Consider the following 18,022-nt stretch of genomic DNA (forward strand, 5'->3'; position numbering starts at 1 on the left):
TACTTTGCCGGAATGCTAATTAATGTATATGCTGATTTCCCAAGGGAAGAATCACAAAATGCAAGACAAGATCTTAGCATATGTAGCGCCTTTAACATTGAAAATTCAGTAGACTGTCTTATTGGTTTAAGCATTCCGGCATAGTCAACAATTTAGTTTCACTAGATATTAGATACAATGGCCATCTAAGGCAAAAAAAAATAGAAAGCATAGAACAATGCAGTTGCACTAGAAGCGGAAGCATTGGCTCAGATTCAATCTGCCAATGCTTTTGGGTATTCAATCTGCCTTTGAAACAACTGGGACTGCTTTTGGGTTCTAAATTTAAATATAAAAATATTTAGAATCTCATACTTGAGAAGACGGTCTTTTTAGTTTAGAGTCATAACAAGTGTAAACAAGAAGAAACAATTAATGAAGAAGGCAATCTTAGCAACAAACAGAACATAAATTTTCATTGATTTTTTTAGCAACATAATTTGTCCTTGCTAATACAAGGAAGCAATCTAAAATGGAAATACAACAAGGAGGCTACGCAAGATTGTAATAAACATAGATCCTTAACACTATTGACTCCGCCTTTAATAGTATCAAGATTCTCATTCAAAGGGCTGTCCTTAATTGCATTCTTCTTCTTGGAAGTTCAGAACAAACAACAAGGGCAAGGTTCATTTGAACACCCTGCTCAACCACAACTATTTTGTCTTAATCTAAGTAGTGATCAAGCTTGTCTCAGCTTGTAGTCTCTCCTTTGTTTGGTATTGTCTTTGAGTCTTGTTCATTAGATTGGCTGGTGAGTTGTAACAAAGAGTGTAATGTCCTAACATGAATCTTTAGACTCTTTGTGTGTTGTTCAAAAAATTACCTGAATTACCAAAAAATTAAAACAGAATGAGCCACATATTGTTGAGTGGGAAAATAACAAATAATGTATTCTATGTTACTTATCCATAGACTTTGGGTTTCCAAGGACAAGAGATGAAAGGGAAAATTTCCAGAATTTTCAACCTCTGTCAGTTATCAACATATAACTCTATTGCATTACCCACAATAAACATGATGTTAAAATTTACAAAGAGATCATTGCACATGCTAAAAATGCTAGTACAACTCTTCAATGAGTTTGGTAAGATTATATGGCCAATCCTTCAACTTTGGATCCTAACCAACAGCTCCAATTAATCAATAAACCTGAGGCCAATCGTGGCCAACTATCTTGAGTCCTTGTCCTAAATACTCTTAATCTAAGCTCCATAAATGACTCACAATAGGATAAGTTGCTCAACTAGCTAGACGAGTTTGGCAAGAGGCATGCTCATTGTCATCTCAACAATTTAAGAAATTTGGATTCTTTAATAGCCTATTTTTTTTACTGATATTAAACCAGAAAATATATTGCAGGTTTAGTCCCAAAAATACAATCTTTGTGTCACAAAAATATTTCTGTCAGGCATTTTGACAAACAGCTTGTAAGTAGTTTCTCAAGAGGTCAATCCTTAACCTATGTCTATCAATTTGAATTTCGTATATGCCTCAACGCAGCCAAAGAATGGCAGAACTCAAATAATGAGGTCGGAAAACCAAAATAACATGAACCAAAACAGCCAAAAAAAAAATAAAAAAAAATTATCCCTACTAGGATCAAACCCATATTTGTCCTTATTTCAAAAGAGTAACATACCCAAACCACGAAGATATCAAAATATAGCAACGGCCAAATCAATCAAAATATAGCAAAACCCAAAATTTTTTGAGAATAAGAACAAATCACCTAGGTCCGGCAAGGTACGGCGGCGGCAGCGGAAGGAGGTCTGGCGAGCTAGTGCAGCGGCAAACGGAGGTCTGGTGAGGTAGTGCGGCGGCAAACGTTGGTCTGGCGAGGATGGACTGGAGATGCATGGGCTGAAAAGTGATATGAGATTCTTGATGACATTTTTTGCCGCCATGATGCTCCTCCATAAGTATGATGGCTTTTTCCCCAATTGGGCTTCCAAGAATGAGGAGTCTGAGAAGTATTTAGCCTTTAGCACTCTATGGGCTAGTGAATTGGGATTTTGTTGTAGCCTCCATCCTTGCTTAGCAAGAAGGGCTAAGTTAAAGGCTTTTAGGTCTCTAAAACCCATGCCGCCCTCTGCCTTTGGTTTGCACAGTTTTTGCCAAGATATCCAAGCTGCCTTCTTCTCCCTTCCACGTTGACCCCACCAAAAGCCTCCCATCATTGAGTTGAGTTCTGAACATCATGCCGCCCTCTGCCTTTGGTTTGCACAGTTTTTGCCAAGATATCCAAGCTGCCTTCTTCTCCCTTCCACGTTGACCCCACCAAAAGCCTCCCATCATTGAGTTGAGTTCTGAACACAGTGAGTCCGGGAGCTTGAACACATTCATGGTGTATGTTGGAGTGGCCTGTGCCACTGCTTTAATTAACACTTCCCTTCCTGCATTAGACAGAAGCCTCCCTTTCCAACCCGCTATCTTCCTCCCAACTTGGTCCTTTATGCGGTTAAACGCTTTTTTCTTCGCCCTTCCAATCAGTGGGGGTAGGCCCAGGTACTTTTCATGGTGTTGTATAATTTGGGCTCCAAAGATTCCTTTTGCAAACTCCTTAATTTCATCTTTCGTATTCCGGCTGAAAAACAAAGAAGTTTTATCTCTATTTAGTTTTTGCCCGGATTCTTCCTCATACACTTCCAGCACCTTAGCCACTTGCTTACATTCGTCCACTGTAGCTTTGCAGAATATGATGCTGTCGTCCGCAAAAAATAGATGAGAGATCCTCGGAGCTTGTCTTGCAGCCGCCACCCCTCTAATCAGCCCCTCCCTTTCTTTCTTTTTTATCATTGCCGACAATCCTTCTCCACACAATAAGAACAAATATGGGGAAATTGGGTCCCCTTGCCGAAGCCCTCTTGAAGGAGTGATCGATCCTTTTGGCTCACCATTGATTAGCACCGAAAAAGTCACTGAGGTTACGCACATCATAATGAGAGATATCCACCTCTCCCCGAAGCCCATTTTCTTCATCATTGACTCAAGATATGCCCACTCAACCCTGTCGTACGCCTTACTCATGTCTAATTTTATTGCCATAAGCCCTTCCTTCCCCTTACTTCTCTGATTAATGGAGTGCATGGATTCGAAGGCTACAATAACATTGTCCGTTATCATTCTTCCCGGAACAAACGCACTTTGAGCTTCATCAATAACCCCATGAAGAATTTTCTTCAGCCTATTTGCAAGGACTTTAGAGATGATTTTATAGATCACGTTGCAAAGGCTGATAGGACGAAATTCCGTCATCTTTTGGGGGTTTTTGGTCTTAGGGATTAGGCAGATATATGTTTTGTTGATATCCTTTGGCATAACACCTGTGTTAAGGGCCTGCATTACACAATTCGTAACAGAGGGGCCAACAATATCCCAGTAATTTTGGTAAAAGACAGGAGACATACCATCCGGGCCCGGTGCCTTGGTAGGGTGCATTTGTTTGAGGGCGTACCACACCTCCTCTGCCTTAAATTCCCTTTGGAGCTCTTCATTCATATCAGGTGTCACTCTCACATCCATAGCATCTAAACTTTCATCAAACCGGGTCGGCTGGTTAGAGCTGTAAATGGACTTAAAGTACTCCAGGATTAACTTCTCTGTTGTCTCTTGATCTTCATGCCAAACACCCATATCATCCATCATTCCCCCAATTCTATTCTTCCTTCTTCTTTGACTAGCTGTAGCATGGAAAAACTTTGAGTTTTTGTCACCATGTTGCAGCCACAAAACCCGTGACCTTTGATTCCACATAATCTCTTCCCTGGTATGCAGCTCATTAATCTCTTTTTTTAGGGCCTGAATTTCCTCTGCCGTTTCGTGGAGTAGGTTAAGGGACTCAAGCTGTTGAAGCTGGTTTTGTTTCTGCTTTAAACCTTTGTATATGTTCCCAAAACTATTTTGGTTCCATTGCTGAAGCTGCTTCTGACATCTTTCTAGCCTTTCCTGGATTGACAGAGCCGAATCATCCCTATACGGGTCCCATGCTAATTCAATCATCTCCCTGCACTCTTCCTCCCGAGTCCACATTGCTTCGAAGAAGAAGCGTTTCTTTCCTCTTCTTTGATGGTGGTCCTTATTTAGAAACAAGGCAAGGAGACAATGATCCGAGGATGACATGGAGACATGGTGAACCTTTGCTTCCGGAAAAGCTAAAAACCATGCTTCATTTGCAAACATTCTGTCCAAACGGATGAGAGTCCGTTGTTCACCAAATCTGCCATTGCACCAAGTAAACTTCGGTCCCACAAAACCTAAATCAATTAGACTACATTTGCCCAACACTTCTCTGAAAGCTTCCATTTGTGCCGCATCTCTATCCTTCCAACCCACCTTCTCATCAGGATGTACTATCTCATTAAAATCACCACACACTAACCATGGCATCTCACATTGTGCATTAAGTGTTTCAAGTAATTGCCAGGATGTGTACCTTTTACCGGTATCAGGGTGTCCGTAGAAGCCTGTCACTCTCCACGGGCCTCCATTGCCAACCCCATGGACCACCACATCAATGTGGGAATGAGAGCAACTCTTGAACCTGATGTCCGTTCCTTCCCGCCACAAAAGTGCCAACCCACCACTTCTGCCATCGCTAGAGACAATGATTCCCTGAGTGAAGCCCAACTTATTCTGAAATCCTTTCATCCTGTCTGTGTTTGCTTTTGTTTCTGCTAGAAATACCAATACGGGGTTTTTCTTTTTCACCTCTTCGGTGAGCGTACGAACTGCCGGCGAAGTCCCCAATCCCCGACAGTTCCAAGCGAGGACGGTCATTGGGCTGGGCGGTGCTGCATCGCAGCCACCGCCACATCGCCAACCATTTTCTTTTCTTCATCAAAGGTACGCTCTGAGTGTGCCTTTCCTTTTGCCCGTTTTTTGCACTTTACATTTGGGTCCAATTCTATTAAAGGAGCTTCACCTTTTCTCTTTTGGTTTGCTGGGTCACTTACTACCGTAGGGCCCTTTTCCTTCACTTGTCGAGCTAGGCGCTTCCAATGCCCACTTTTTGGGCCCAATATTTCCGTAGTCCAACCATTAACTTGGTCGTAGCTCATTGCTAATGGGCTTGATTCAGACTCGGCCCAATTTTGATTTTCCTTGTCTGCACAGCTTTTACTACTTATTTCTTTTTTATGTTTTCCCCCTTCTTCTGACTTAACACCAACCACATCATTCATCCCCTCCTCCCATTGCATATCCTCTTCCGTATCTTTTGCTTTCAGTGTGCCTGTCAGTGGAACCTTCCCACTTTTGATTAGATTATCTTCAACCTTTGCCTTTGAAAAACTGACCTTGCCATTTTCATGAAATATCTCCCCTCTCTGATATGACTCTTCCTTCTGACCCGCCTCTCCATGTTCAGTATGGTCGATGCATATCCCAACCTTCTGACAGAGGTTCTGCTCCCTCACGTGCTGCCTACCTACCACCGAGTTCTCCATCAGCCGGAGATTTACACGTGTCGGAGTCTCCGCTGCAGGTTCCTTGTGTTCGTCTCTTTTTTCCGGCATGTTTTCATCGCCCATTCTGCCATAATCTCTCCCAGTACTTCTTCCTGGCTCCCCTCTCAGCCACGCGCCGTACTGCTTCCTTTCTTCATCACCATAATTTTCTCCCTCCTTTCTTTCCGGGCAATCTTTTTCCCCATGATCCAACCTTCCACACCGGTAGCAGAAATTCGGCAACCGTTCATATTTGAAGAAAACCCATCTGCTTTCCCCTTCCTCAATCGAAACCTTCTTCCCCCTTATGAGCTTTGCTGTGGCATCAAAACGTATTCTTACTCTTAGGAATTTTCCCCACTGCACTCCTTTCTCCGGGACGTCGATGTCTAAGACCACTCCAATCTTTGACCCAATCTCATACCCAGATTCTTTAGTCATGCATTTCAGTGGAAGATTGAAGATTTGAACCCAAAACGGAACCCATTTTAGTTTTATCTCCTTTGGGACCAACTCACCTTCAAAATCTTGCATCAGAATCAGTTGTTTCTCATAGCTCCACGGGCTCATCTCCATTACTTTTTTCTTATCCCTCCCGTTGCCAAACTCCACCAAGAATAAATCCTCATCAATCTCGGAGATCTGCATTCCTTGGCTTGGCTTCCATAACATCCTCATGTTCTTTTTTAGGGCCTCCAAAATGATGGTGCGTTGGGTGAGTATCTTCATGACCATACAATTTTTCCCCACTTCCTTCGCAGCTTTTGTACTGTTGCTTCCCAGCTTAATATCTTCATCTTCTGCTTCTGTAACAGTTAACTTTTTCCACAGTTCCTCCAGTTCTTCTGCCATCAGTATTTTCACTGTCCCCACACGCTTTCACAAGAGAAAGAGGGGGGGGGGGGTACCGATACTGGCCTCACCACAGAGGGAAGGTCACACTACTCTTGCAGGCTGAGCGCAAGACACCACACTGCTTCTACATGCGTGAGAGCATGAGAGCACCTCTTGGACTTTGTTCCGTCATCTCATTATTGATCTCAACATGATATGAGATTCTAAGGAAACGTGAAATATGTTTTGATTATTTGTTTGTGGGGATGTTATTAATTGTATTAGAATGTATTGATTTTACAATGAGTTTAAGGAAAATTTTGATGTGGCATTTACTTATTGGCTGGTGTAAACCAAAGGATTTACACCCCGTCCTTATTAAATTTAATCTCGTTGTTCATTTATATTTTTGTAAAATTATCCTCTTTAATTTCTTTAATTTATTGTTTTACCATTTTTACTTCTGTCATTAATTCTTGTAGAGTTATTGGTTTTATATTTATTCCAACTTGTTTCTTTTTTGTCTTTCATTTCTTATCTTTTTCTTTCTTAGTTTTTTCTTCTTCTCCACATTTTGTAACATGATGTCCATATTTTCTGCACTTAATACAAGTAATAGTCTATAGAATCTTTTAATTTTAGTAAATAGTCTTTTTTGTCTTTTAAATGATTAGGTAGGTTGTCTATCAATTTCATTATTATGTCTTTTTGTTTTCTTTTCCTATTATTGACTTTAAGTGGTTTGGTTGATTTTAGTTCTTTCTTTTTGTTAACTTGATCTCTCTTTTTTATTAACATTAAATATTTCCATTATTTTATTTATTATATCTTTTTCAAAATATAATTTACTAATTTGTTTAGCAATTTTATTATGGCTACTACATTGTTTATTAGTGTGTCCATATTCTTTACATTATGACAAATAATATTTTCAGTATGTCTATTAGTCTTCTCATTTTCTGATGACTCAATAATATCTAGAACAACTATGTCTCTTTTTATATCTCTTTTTCCAAAGGGTGAATTTAAAATTTCTATCTTTTTAGTTAATTCTGTAAACTATTATCTTGTATCTTTGTCATAGATCTTTCAATTGATTTTAGTCTCTTATCAATATCTTCCTTTTGTCTATCATTTTCTCCTGCACTATTATGTCTCCATTCTTTATTGACTAAGTCTATTAGACTGTTTTTTTGTCTTTCTTTTTCAATTTCTTTCATTATTATACCTTTTTTTTTTTCTTTCTTTCTATATTTATCATATCATCTTTTTCCCATATTGTTTGTATTGAACTAGTTTCTTTATTGACTATATTTAGAGTACTATTGTGTTGTCTTTCCATTCTTTCTATTACCAGCTATTAAATAAGTAGAAAATTTGTAAGCATGGGTTAGTCTGATAATAAATAAGTCATATGTTAAAATTAACAATTCTTAGTAGAAACTTAGGTTGTAATCTCACACAAATAACCTTTAATTTTCTCGTTTTCCAAAAAAAAAAAAAACCTTTAATTTTCCTAGGTAGAATGAGACTTGTTGTAAAATAAAGAGAATATAAAAGGTCCGTTTGGATAGAACTTATTTTGTTAAAATTGAAAATTGAAAATATTGTAGTAAAATAATTTTTAAATGTGTGAATAGTGCCGTGAAACTTATTTTTAATGAAAAAATTATTGAAAAATGAAGTTTGTGGGTCTCATAAACAGTGCACAAGATGGAAGACTTGGTCAACAATTGTGGTTGGGGAAAAAAAAAAAAAAAAGCTAAAAACGCACTACAGTGTAAAACTTGGACGTGGACTTGTATCCAAACGGATACAAAGACAAGAAAAGGAAATATGAAGGTGAAATTATATTTGAATTGCTGCTTTTATTATTGATATTGATACATTGTTATCTTTCGCTTTCCTATCTATGTTTCTCTATTTCACATTGTAAATTACAAAGAGATTACGTTATATATATATATATATATATCTTTTGACCAATAAGAGATTATGCTATATATAAAGGAGGCGGAAAGACTGAAAAGCGGACAAAGCCCAAAAATGAAGGCTAAGAGCATTCACAGCAGTGAATCTAAAATTTTAGCTATTTAGCTACACAAAAAGTCACTTTATCTATTTTACCTACACATGTGTTGCAGCAGTGGATCTATTTTAACTTTCAACATAATAAAATAATATAAACATCACAATAAAATAATATATCCCTTACAATAAAATAATATATCCCTTACAATAAAATAATATATCCCCTACCCAAAAAAAACATCACAACAACCACAACCACCTCTGCCACAGCCACAACCACCACCACCACCGGCCACAACCACCACTTTACTTTGGCAACCACAACACAACATAGATAAAAAAAAATAAAAAAATAAAAAATAAAAAAAATAAAAAAAAACCACAACCACAATCACAGCAACTGAAACTTAAACCCACAATCACAACCCTCAAATCCAACCCAGCAACTGAAACTTAAAAGGCACCACCAAAATCAACTATCAAACCCAACCTCAGCAACGTCCGAAACCAACTCTCAAATCCAACCCCAATAACCGAAACTCAAAGGCACCATTGAAACCAAGTCTAGCACCACCAATTCAAACCCAATCCCCAGCAATTAATACTACAAGCTACCATTGAACAGCCTGAACCTCATTACCACCAAAACGATTCAACCCACAACCATCGATTCAAAGCCACAACCACCATCGATTCAACACCAATTCAAAGCCACAAGAACACTGATTTAGGTGTGGATCGGCGGCTTGGGGCTTGGGTCGGCTTGGGCTGGTGACGTTAAGGCCGGCAGAGGTGTGGGTCGGAGACGTTGAGAGAGAGAGAGGCGAGAGTGACTGAGAGAGAGAGGCACGGATTAGGCGATGGGGCTTGGGGAGATCAACAATGGGGCTTGGGGTGGGTCGGCGAGCTGGCTCGGCGGAACAGATCGGCGATAAGGGAGCTGGCCGGCGAGCTGAGGGATGAGGGAGGCGAGGGAGCTGGTCGGCGAGCTAGAGAGAAAAAAAAATTGAGGAAGAGAGAAGAAAGAAGAGAAGCCGAAGAGAGAGAGACAACAAAAAATGTTTTATTTAATGAGAGAAGAGAGAGAAACATAATAAAAATAAAAATAAAAAATTTAGATGTGAGCTACAGTGCACATCTATCTTTAGATGTGCACTGTAGCAAATCATCTAAAATTTTAAGTTTTGCCTCCACTGCTGCAGCGCTTTTTTTTTGTTTATAGAGCTAAATTTTAGCAATATAGCATTATAGCTACATTGCTGTGAATGCTCTAATGTGCAGTGTGTATGGTGGGTGGCTTGTCAAGCGGCCCATGTGTACGAGCACATCCTTTACCAAATTCTTTTTAAAGAGATTTAGCATTGATACATTGTTATCTTTCGCTTTCCTATCTATGTTTCTCTATTTCACGTTGTAAATTACAAAGAGATTACGTTATATATATATATATATATATATATCTTTTGACCAATAAGAGATTATGCTATATATAAAGGAGGCGGAAAGACTGAAAAGCGGACAAAGCCCAAAAATGAAGGCTAATGTGCAGTGTGTACGGTGGGTGGCTTGTCAAGCGGCCCATGTGTACGAGCACATCCTTTATCAAATTCTTTTTAAAGAGATTTAGCTTGGTAATAATTCTTTATCATCAAATTAAGATATTAATCAGTTTTTGATGTAGACAGTAATTAAATCCTAAATTTCTTATACAATTACCAGAAATTTTACATGTTAAACTAACTAGAACCCACCATCATTTACCAAATTAATTCATCATGATTGGCCTTAAAAGGCGTAGCACCCCTAACTTTTACCGACAAAAGAAAAAAAGAAAAAGAAAAAGAAAAAGAAAAGGAGATGTAAGTGTTCATTTTGATGAGAATAAAAAATTAAAATTATTTTACTATTTAACTTATTTTTAGTATTATAATATTTATTGTATTTTTTGGCATTATTATTATTTTACTATTTAGCTTATTTTTAGCATTATAATTTTTATTATATTTTTTGACACTATTTATGAGTTATATTGTATTATTTCAACTAATTTTTTTTTACTTTTATTTACAGTATTTTTAACAATAATTTTTTAATTTTAATAAAATAAGCAGTATCTAAACACAATTTTTAAACCCCCTACGCGTGACGCTCCTACCTAGCCACTTATTCTCAATCACACAATCCCCAGATCTCTCTCTTGGCCGGTCATCTAAGCCTCTTTTTTCTTTTCCTTTTTTTTTTTTTTTTTTTTTTAAGCTATTTCCTCTTTTTTCTTCTTGGCCGGTCATCTAAGCTATTTCCTCTCTTTTTCTTCTTTCATTTTTGGCCGGTCATCTAAGCTATTTCCTCTATTTTTCTTCTTTCATTTTCACATGCACGAACAAACTCACACCCCTCTCCCAAACGTATGACCAAGATGGGAAAATACTTATTTTATTGAAAATAATTTAGCAAAATATCTTTATTTTAAAATTATTTAGCAAAATACTTATATTTTTTAAACTCAATTTTAACAATGAGACACGATATTATTAATGATAAGTTCTACTTAAAAGATCACATAGAATTTGATTTTGAGAATACCAAATTTTACACAAAACTCTATTTTGTTATAATAGAGTACTAAAATATGGGCATTTTATTAAATAATTTTTTTTTTAAAAAAAAGACAGATCGCTAAATTATTTTCTAAAAGGGACCATTCTCCCATATTGGCCCTGAACGTATCTCTCTCTCAGTCGAATCTTTCTTCTTTCTATTGGTCTCTTGGCTATTTGCCACTATATATCTGGTTGTCAACTTACTCTCTCCCATGACTTGTGCTAGTGACGGTGCTAGAAATTTTTTGCAGGAGGCCAGGCTAATGAAGTTCTTAAATAAACAAATTTCATGACTAAAAAAAAAAAAAATTTATTTCACAAATTAATTTTTATATCAATGCATTAAAATATCCAAGGCACAAAACAAACCACTAAGGTTAGAACATAACAACTTTAAATGCAATTTTCACAGCATTATTTTTCATTCTTTCTCTTTCTTCTTTTCCCCTCTGTTTCCTTTGCTGATGTTCTTCTTCTTCTTTGTTTGCACAGTAGCTTGGTAAACTCAGCACGCTAGCTCCCTTGAGATCTGTTAGTTTTTCTCCATCATTTCGCGAAACCGACGCTGCAAATCTCTTCCTTGGCCTCCGATTTGGAAAACGCAAGAGTTCGATCTCCATCTTCGGTGACACGCGCATCCACGCGCCATAGCCGTCGACCGACGCGCCGTCACAGATCTCCCGTCGGCTGGTGGTTCACGAAACCAACGCCACGGATCTCTTCGTCGGCCTCCGATGTGTAAAACCCAAGAAGCTGGCGTCCGTCTTCAACCTTACGTGCCTCCACGCGCGGCTTGAAGTTTCGCCGTCGACCCACACGCCGTCGAAGACCGCCGTTGACTGCGTTGCTCCGATTCCGAAGAACCCATGCCTTCTTCTTGCACTTTTATCTCAAAAAAGGTTTGCTTTTGCTTCTATTTTTGAAAACACAAATTGCTAATTTCCTAACCGTTGGATCATTGTTTTTACACGTCACTCTTCTATTTTAAAATGGGAGGGAACTTGAGGTTTTGAAACTGGAGGTTATTCTTTTCCCTATATATTAACTACGCGATTTTTTCGGAGTTTAATTTTGTTTTGAGATTTAGAAAAGATTTGGGTTTTTATTTGTTCTAATATTACAAATTGTTAACACTATTATTATTATTATTATTTCATCTTAGAGATCTTTTCAATTTATTAAGACAGTGTGATGGTAAACTTTGCAATGGACTTTGTTATTGATAGACTTGATCCTTGTGTTTTTAGATTCCAAGATTCTTGGTGACGGATGACTGGATTGGATGATTTTGTGATATCCGGTTGAGATTACATTGGCTGGCTTTTTGAGGTAAGTGGCTTCTTTAACATTGAGAAAGGAGGGGGTGGTGTGGGGGGTGGGAAGTTTAGTGTAAGCTTATTGACTTTTATCGTGTTCATTAACATCATAATCTAATATTTGTTTGAAGATTTGTAGATGTTAGGATATCAACACTAGAGGTTTTTAACAGATTAGTTTATTATTTTAATTATTTAATTTTTTTATTGATAGAAATCAAACGTTTGTAGTTGAATATTCCATGATCTACTAAACAAATAAAATTCATTTTAATTATGGTTATTTTATGTTCCAACTTACTACTTACAACAACATAACAATTCAAATAATTTCTTGACTTATCCTATATAAAAATTAATTTTTCTTTCCATTAATTTTTATTGAGTTTTCATTCCATTATTTATTTCTTTTAAATTTGAGATACTTCATTATTTCTCCATCTTACAAATCTATAGTACCAAAAATTAGTCCCCAAAACTTCGGGTTAATAATTCATTACAAAACAATTGTGTTACTCACCAGCGGGTAGGCAGGATCAGTAAACATACAATACCAATTTCAATTTTGGTATGTTCCCACTCTCCAACTACCCCCGCTATGCAATATTCCAGCGTTTGTAAGATCATTTACATCAGCCGGGTAAAATTTTCTGTTTATTTTATTATAAGAATATACTTTTTTTATTTTACATACTTTTTAAAGCATCCCACATCAAATTATCTACCTTATACTACATTTTATTAAAATAGAATTTTTCTTGATTTTTAAATTGTTTATCTTTCATTATATACAACAACCATTATTCACTTTCTTAATTTATCATTGGGATACATAAAAAAAAATAAAAAACTAAATGCAAAATGAATAGTATTAGTGTAAATTTACATGGTTATGGTAGTAAATTTGTAAATTTATATAATTATACACTGACTGATGTGAATCATTTTAAAGCAAAATTGTGTAAATTTTATACATTTTTCTATTATACACCCACTGATAGAGTCCTCTAACCATAACAGATAACCACACGTTTACCTGACCTTTATCTGGTATACTACTGTACTAATATTTATCTTTGTCACAATTAACATTAGTATCATTTAGCCAAGAAGCATTTTTATCATAGATTCACAATTCAAGAGAGGCGCGAGAGATTAGGGAGTAACAAGATCTGGCTTTCATAAATTTAGAAGAGAGAGAGAGAGAGAGAGAGAGAGAGAGAGAGGCCTCACACAACAGATTGCAAAGAGAGAGTGAGAGAGGGGATTGAGGAGAAATATTCTGAATTGAGAAGGGAGATCTATGAACATGTCAATTTGACTTGTGTGTGGGTGAATAGGAGACACCAAAGGAGTGGTGTATATATGGAGCATCATCCGAGGAGATTAGTGTCAGTGGAGTGGAGCTGTGGACAAAAGAATGAGAGTTGGAGCCTTTGGCAAAGCAAGAAAAATTGGGTAAAAAAATGGTGGAGGGGAGGGGCGGTTTGTGAAATAAAAAAATAAATGCAAAAATGAATAGCACTAATGTAATTTACATAGTTATTGTAATAAGTATGTATTTTTACACAACTTTGCATGGTCTGCTGTGGATTAATTTTGGGCTTGCATGATTGGCTAAAATATGGTATTTTTATTATTATTAAACAAGCACTAATGCAAGTGCTCTTTATGATGAAATCAATGTAAAATTGTACGAGAGGGGGGCCAAAACTTTTGGAAAAGGGAGCCAAAATATAAAATTGTAGAGAATATATTTACTTATTTTTTGTTAGATGTATATTAGTCTATTAACATAGGTCTAAACCTAGTTTTATTTTGTGTGCAAACCAAGTCTTTTACTTGTATTAGAAGTCTATTAGACTATGGTTTAGTTTGCTATATATTTTCGTGTTATGGTTCATTGTAACATGTGTTTTGTTTTACACTCTTATATAATAAAAATGTAACCCTTAAGGGTTTCTTCCATAAACGTAGATTGTAAGGCTGAACCACATAATCCTTGTGTTTTTGTGTTCCTATTTTATGTTTTCCTCTTTCGCATCTATTCAAGCATATTCAACATGGAATATATCATAACTAATATTTAAAAATTCTTAAGGCCAGGTTGGCGCCTTTTGCTTATGTAATAAAATTTTGGATAGAGTTTCGGTACTACTCTCACTAAAACAATTAACATAAGTACTTATCTTAAAAATCTAAATTGTTGGATTGCATGATCTTTTATGTTCTTAACATCAATGTCAAATTTCATTCTAATCAGATGTTATTTACTATTCAGTTCATAAACTTATTTTTTATGTATAATTTTAGACTACAAAAAATTAAAATTTAATCATTTGTTCGATGAAACAACATTTGAAAATTGCCCTTGATATCAAAGAGAAGCCCAAAACAAGGATAAATCAGCCATACTATTTATTAAGAATGCAAATTTCCTGTCTAACTTTTTATGTTATTTTATACTCTACGGATCACGGTAGTCCAAAAGAGAGTACGTCCTTGTTATTGACTGAAGTGCATAATTAGGCGGATAAAAGAAAACTAAAGTAGTTACGCACTGCTTGTATCCTTTCTTCAGCTACTTTACACACTGCATGCTTGAAATAAAAAATTCACATCAAATCATTTTTACTCATAATTTTTACTTACAGTTATAATTGAGTGTACTTTTTTTTTTTTTTTTTTCTCTTCTATATTGATGTTCCAAGATTTACCAGGAGAGATTCAATGGCTTCCTCAAGAACCTCATCATCATCGCCATCTTCCTCATTTACACCTCAATGGACATATGATGTATTCATTAGTTTTAGAGGCCCAGACACCCGCAATGGTTTTACTGACCATTTATATACTGCTTTGAAACATGAAGGAATTTTCACTTTTAGAGACGATGAAAAAATTGAGAGAGGAAAATTAATTTCACCAGAAATATCGAAAGCAATAGAAGAATCGAGGTTTGCAATTGTCGTTCTCTCAAAAAATTATGCATCTTCTACTTGGTGCCTAAATGAACTTGCAAAAATCATTAAATGTATAAAAGAGACGGGAATAACAGTTCTACCTGTTTTTTATTATGTGGATCCATCTGAGGTACGAAAACAAACAGGAACTTTTGCACAAGCTTTTGTCAAATACAAAAAAGATTTAAAGGAGCCTATAGAGAAGGTACAAACGTGGAAAGTTGCTCTAAGAGAAGTGGCCAATCTTTCGGGGTGGCATTTGCAAAATAGGTACTTTAATTTGATATACTATCTTTTTAAAATGTTTCAAAAAATTCTTCCTATATCTGGCATGAACTATAACGGGAACAATACAATAGAATTTTGAATAGAATTTTGACTGAATATATATATATATATATATAAAACCAAAATATGATTTGATGGTTTCCTCTTTTGACTACCAAAAAAGTTATAAATAAATATTTAAAAGTAAAATTACAAAATTTGAAGTATAGAATATGATGAGTTTGAATTTGTCAAAAGAAAAAATTATAGAATATTTTTTTAGAGAATTGATATAGAAAAATCTTAAATGTTGAACAGTGAGAAGAAAAAAAAAGTTATGTCCATAACATTTTCACAATACCTTATAATAAATTATAAATAGTTCATTGTTATTGGTTATAATTTGAATCTATCACTAAAATGATTTTTTTGTCTTACTAGTAACAACCCGTAACAACTTAGCATTTATAATTTGTTATAAAAGTATTGTAAAAATGTTATGAATATAACATTTCTATAAAAAAGAAAAGAAAAGGTGATTAACATATGGATATCTTCTATCCTTAGCCCATACATATAAATTATAAAGTAGTGAAGGAGTTAATGATAATTATATAAATGAATTGAGAAAAATAAAATTTTATTGAAAAAAGAGCTTCAAATTAATTTGTTTACTAGCTTGCAACTCCTTGTATAAGTAAAGACACATTTAAGGATAAACTTAGATGCGTTTTAAATATTACCTAATTTTAATAATACTATTGATGTTCATTCTAGAACTTTTGTCAATTCTTGAAAAAATCTTGTAAGGATCACATTTTTGCTAGAGTATGTAAGTATTCATTATTATTTACTCTATTATAGTTTAAAAGAAAGTTTGCTGAATTATTTATATACTTAATTACTATGTCACAACGTAATTTTTGTTATTGTCATGTAAGTAATTTATTCAAAGATTTATATATATGTTTTAAAAAATTATTAAAATTGGTTGTTACAAAGATATATTGAAAGGGAATATCAAAATTTTTGAATATATTAAAAACTGTCATTGAATTTTATACTTGAATTAATAATATTTTATGATATAGATAAGATAGGTTTTTTTTTTTTTTTTTTTTTTTTTTTTTTTAAATTTTTTATTATTTAAAAATTTAATTTTTTTTTAATTAAAAAAAAACTTGGAATAGTTAAAATGAATTAGAAGGTATAATTTTCAGTGTGCTTCAAGTAGAATGTGTAGAAGTGGTTTTGATTAGGCTTGATGTAGTTCTAAACAGACTAGAGTAGTTTTAATTTTAGGAAAATTGCACATAATTAGAGCATATGAAATCTAATTAAAATGACATTTGACTCTAGTTTAGAACGATATTAGAATCTAATTAGAATTATTATTGAACTTCCACTATAATATATTGTATACATAACTACATATATAGCGAGGATGCCCATAATGATAGTTGTAATACTTTGGCAGATGGCAAATATATGTATATATATATATATATATTGAAAATATACAGATTTTACATGAAATTAAGGTGCCATGTTGTTAAGGAATGGAACGCTGAGAGCACTCGCATTAGTCAATGTATAATAGCATAATGATTAAATTTAGTATATCTATCCCCAAAAATCACCCACATCAATAAGCTAAAATTGTGTAAATTTACATTGTTGCTACAGTAATAGTGCAATTACTGTTTACATGTAAATCTATTTTTTAATACTTTCTTTATTCATGTAGGGAGATAATTATATATATATATATATATATATATTAATGAATAGTATTGTAAAGTAGATAATTTGATGTAGATGTTTTCGAGAGATGATTATGTAAAATAGATAAAATAGGTTTTTATGTTAAAATAGATAGAAACTTTTGCATGAGCTGATGCAAAGTATGAAAAACCCAGGAACCTTCAAACACAATTATCTGTGAAAATTAAGAAGTGGGCCAAGGAACAATCCATAATTGTATTGTTAAAATTAACTAAAACGCAACACTTATGAGGGTCAACACTTATGAGGGTAGTTCTTTAAATTTTAGCTTTAAGCATTCAATTACATATATGCGACCCAATTTCAGTTTTTACCAACTAAACTGAATTCCATATACCTACTAAATTATAATTTTGGATCCTGTCATGGCCGATTTAGAATCGCAGCTTATAATTGTTCTCTTTCTCTCTCCATTACAGGTCTGAGGCAGCATGTGTCCAAAACATTGTGAAAGTGATATTAAATAAAATGAAAACATTCTTATGGAGGTCTCCCAATTTCAGTTTTTACCAACTAAACTGAATTCCATATACCTACTAAATTATAATTTTGGATCCTGTCATGGCCGATTTAGAATCGCAGCTTATAATTGTTCTCTTTCTCTCTCCATTACAGGTCTGAGGCAGAATGTGTCCAAAACATTGTGAAAGTGATATTAAATAAAATGAAAACATTCTTATGGAGGTCATGTGGAGATATTATACCATCGAAGAAGGCTCTGTTAAGAAGGAAAATAGTGG

The 18,022-nt window shown here is 34.9% G+C and overlaps 2 long non-coding RNA genes across 4 annotated transcripts; one reads left to right on the plus strand and one right to left on the minus strand.

Moving 5' to 3' along the window:
* Window positions 1-289: 289 nt before the first annotated feature.
* LOC111985171 (uncharacterized) lies at window positions 290-2,230 on the minus strand. Its single transcript, XR_002880025.2, has 2 exons — window positions 1,772-2,230; window positions 290-865 (listed from the first exon to the last, which is right to left on the minus strand). It is a non-coding gene; the product is annotated as an uncharacterized LOC111985171 (long non-coding RNA).
* Window positions 2,231-11,004: 8,774 nt separating this feature from the next.
* Window positions 11,005-17,773, plus strand: LOC111985187 (uncharacterized). 3 transcript variants are annotated; one of them, XR_010632889.1, is made up of 4 exons: window positions 11,005-11,327; window positions 11,444-11,850; window positions 12,199-12,280; window positions 17,702-17,773. It is a non-coding gene; the product is annotated as an uncharacterized LOC111985187 (long non-coding RNA). The 3 variants fall into 3 exon arrangements; XR_010632893.1 differs by lacking the exon at window positions 17,702-17,773 and adding an exon at window positions 14,988-15,003; XR_002880027.2 differs by lacking the exon at window positions 17,702-17,773 and adding an exon at window positions 14,979-14,993.
* The last annotated feature ends 249 nt before the right edge of the window (window positions 17,774-18,022 follow it).

This window comes from Quercus suber, unplaced genomic scaffold (assembly GCF_002906115.3).
Source record: "Quercus suber isolate HL8 unplaced genomic scaffold, Cork oak 2.0 scaffold_16, whole genome shotgun sequence".
Classification (NCBI taxonomy): Eukaryota; Viridiplantae; Streptophyta; class Magnoliopsida; order Fagales; family Fagaceae; genus Quercus; species Quercus suber.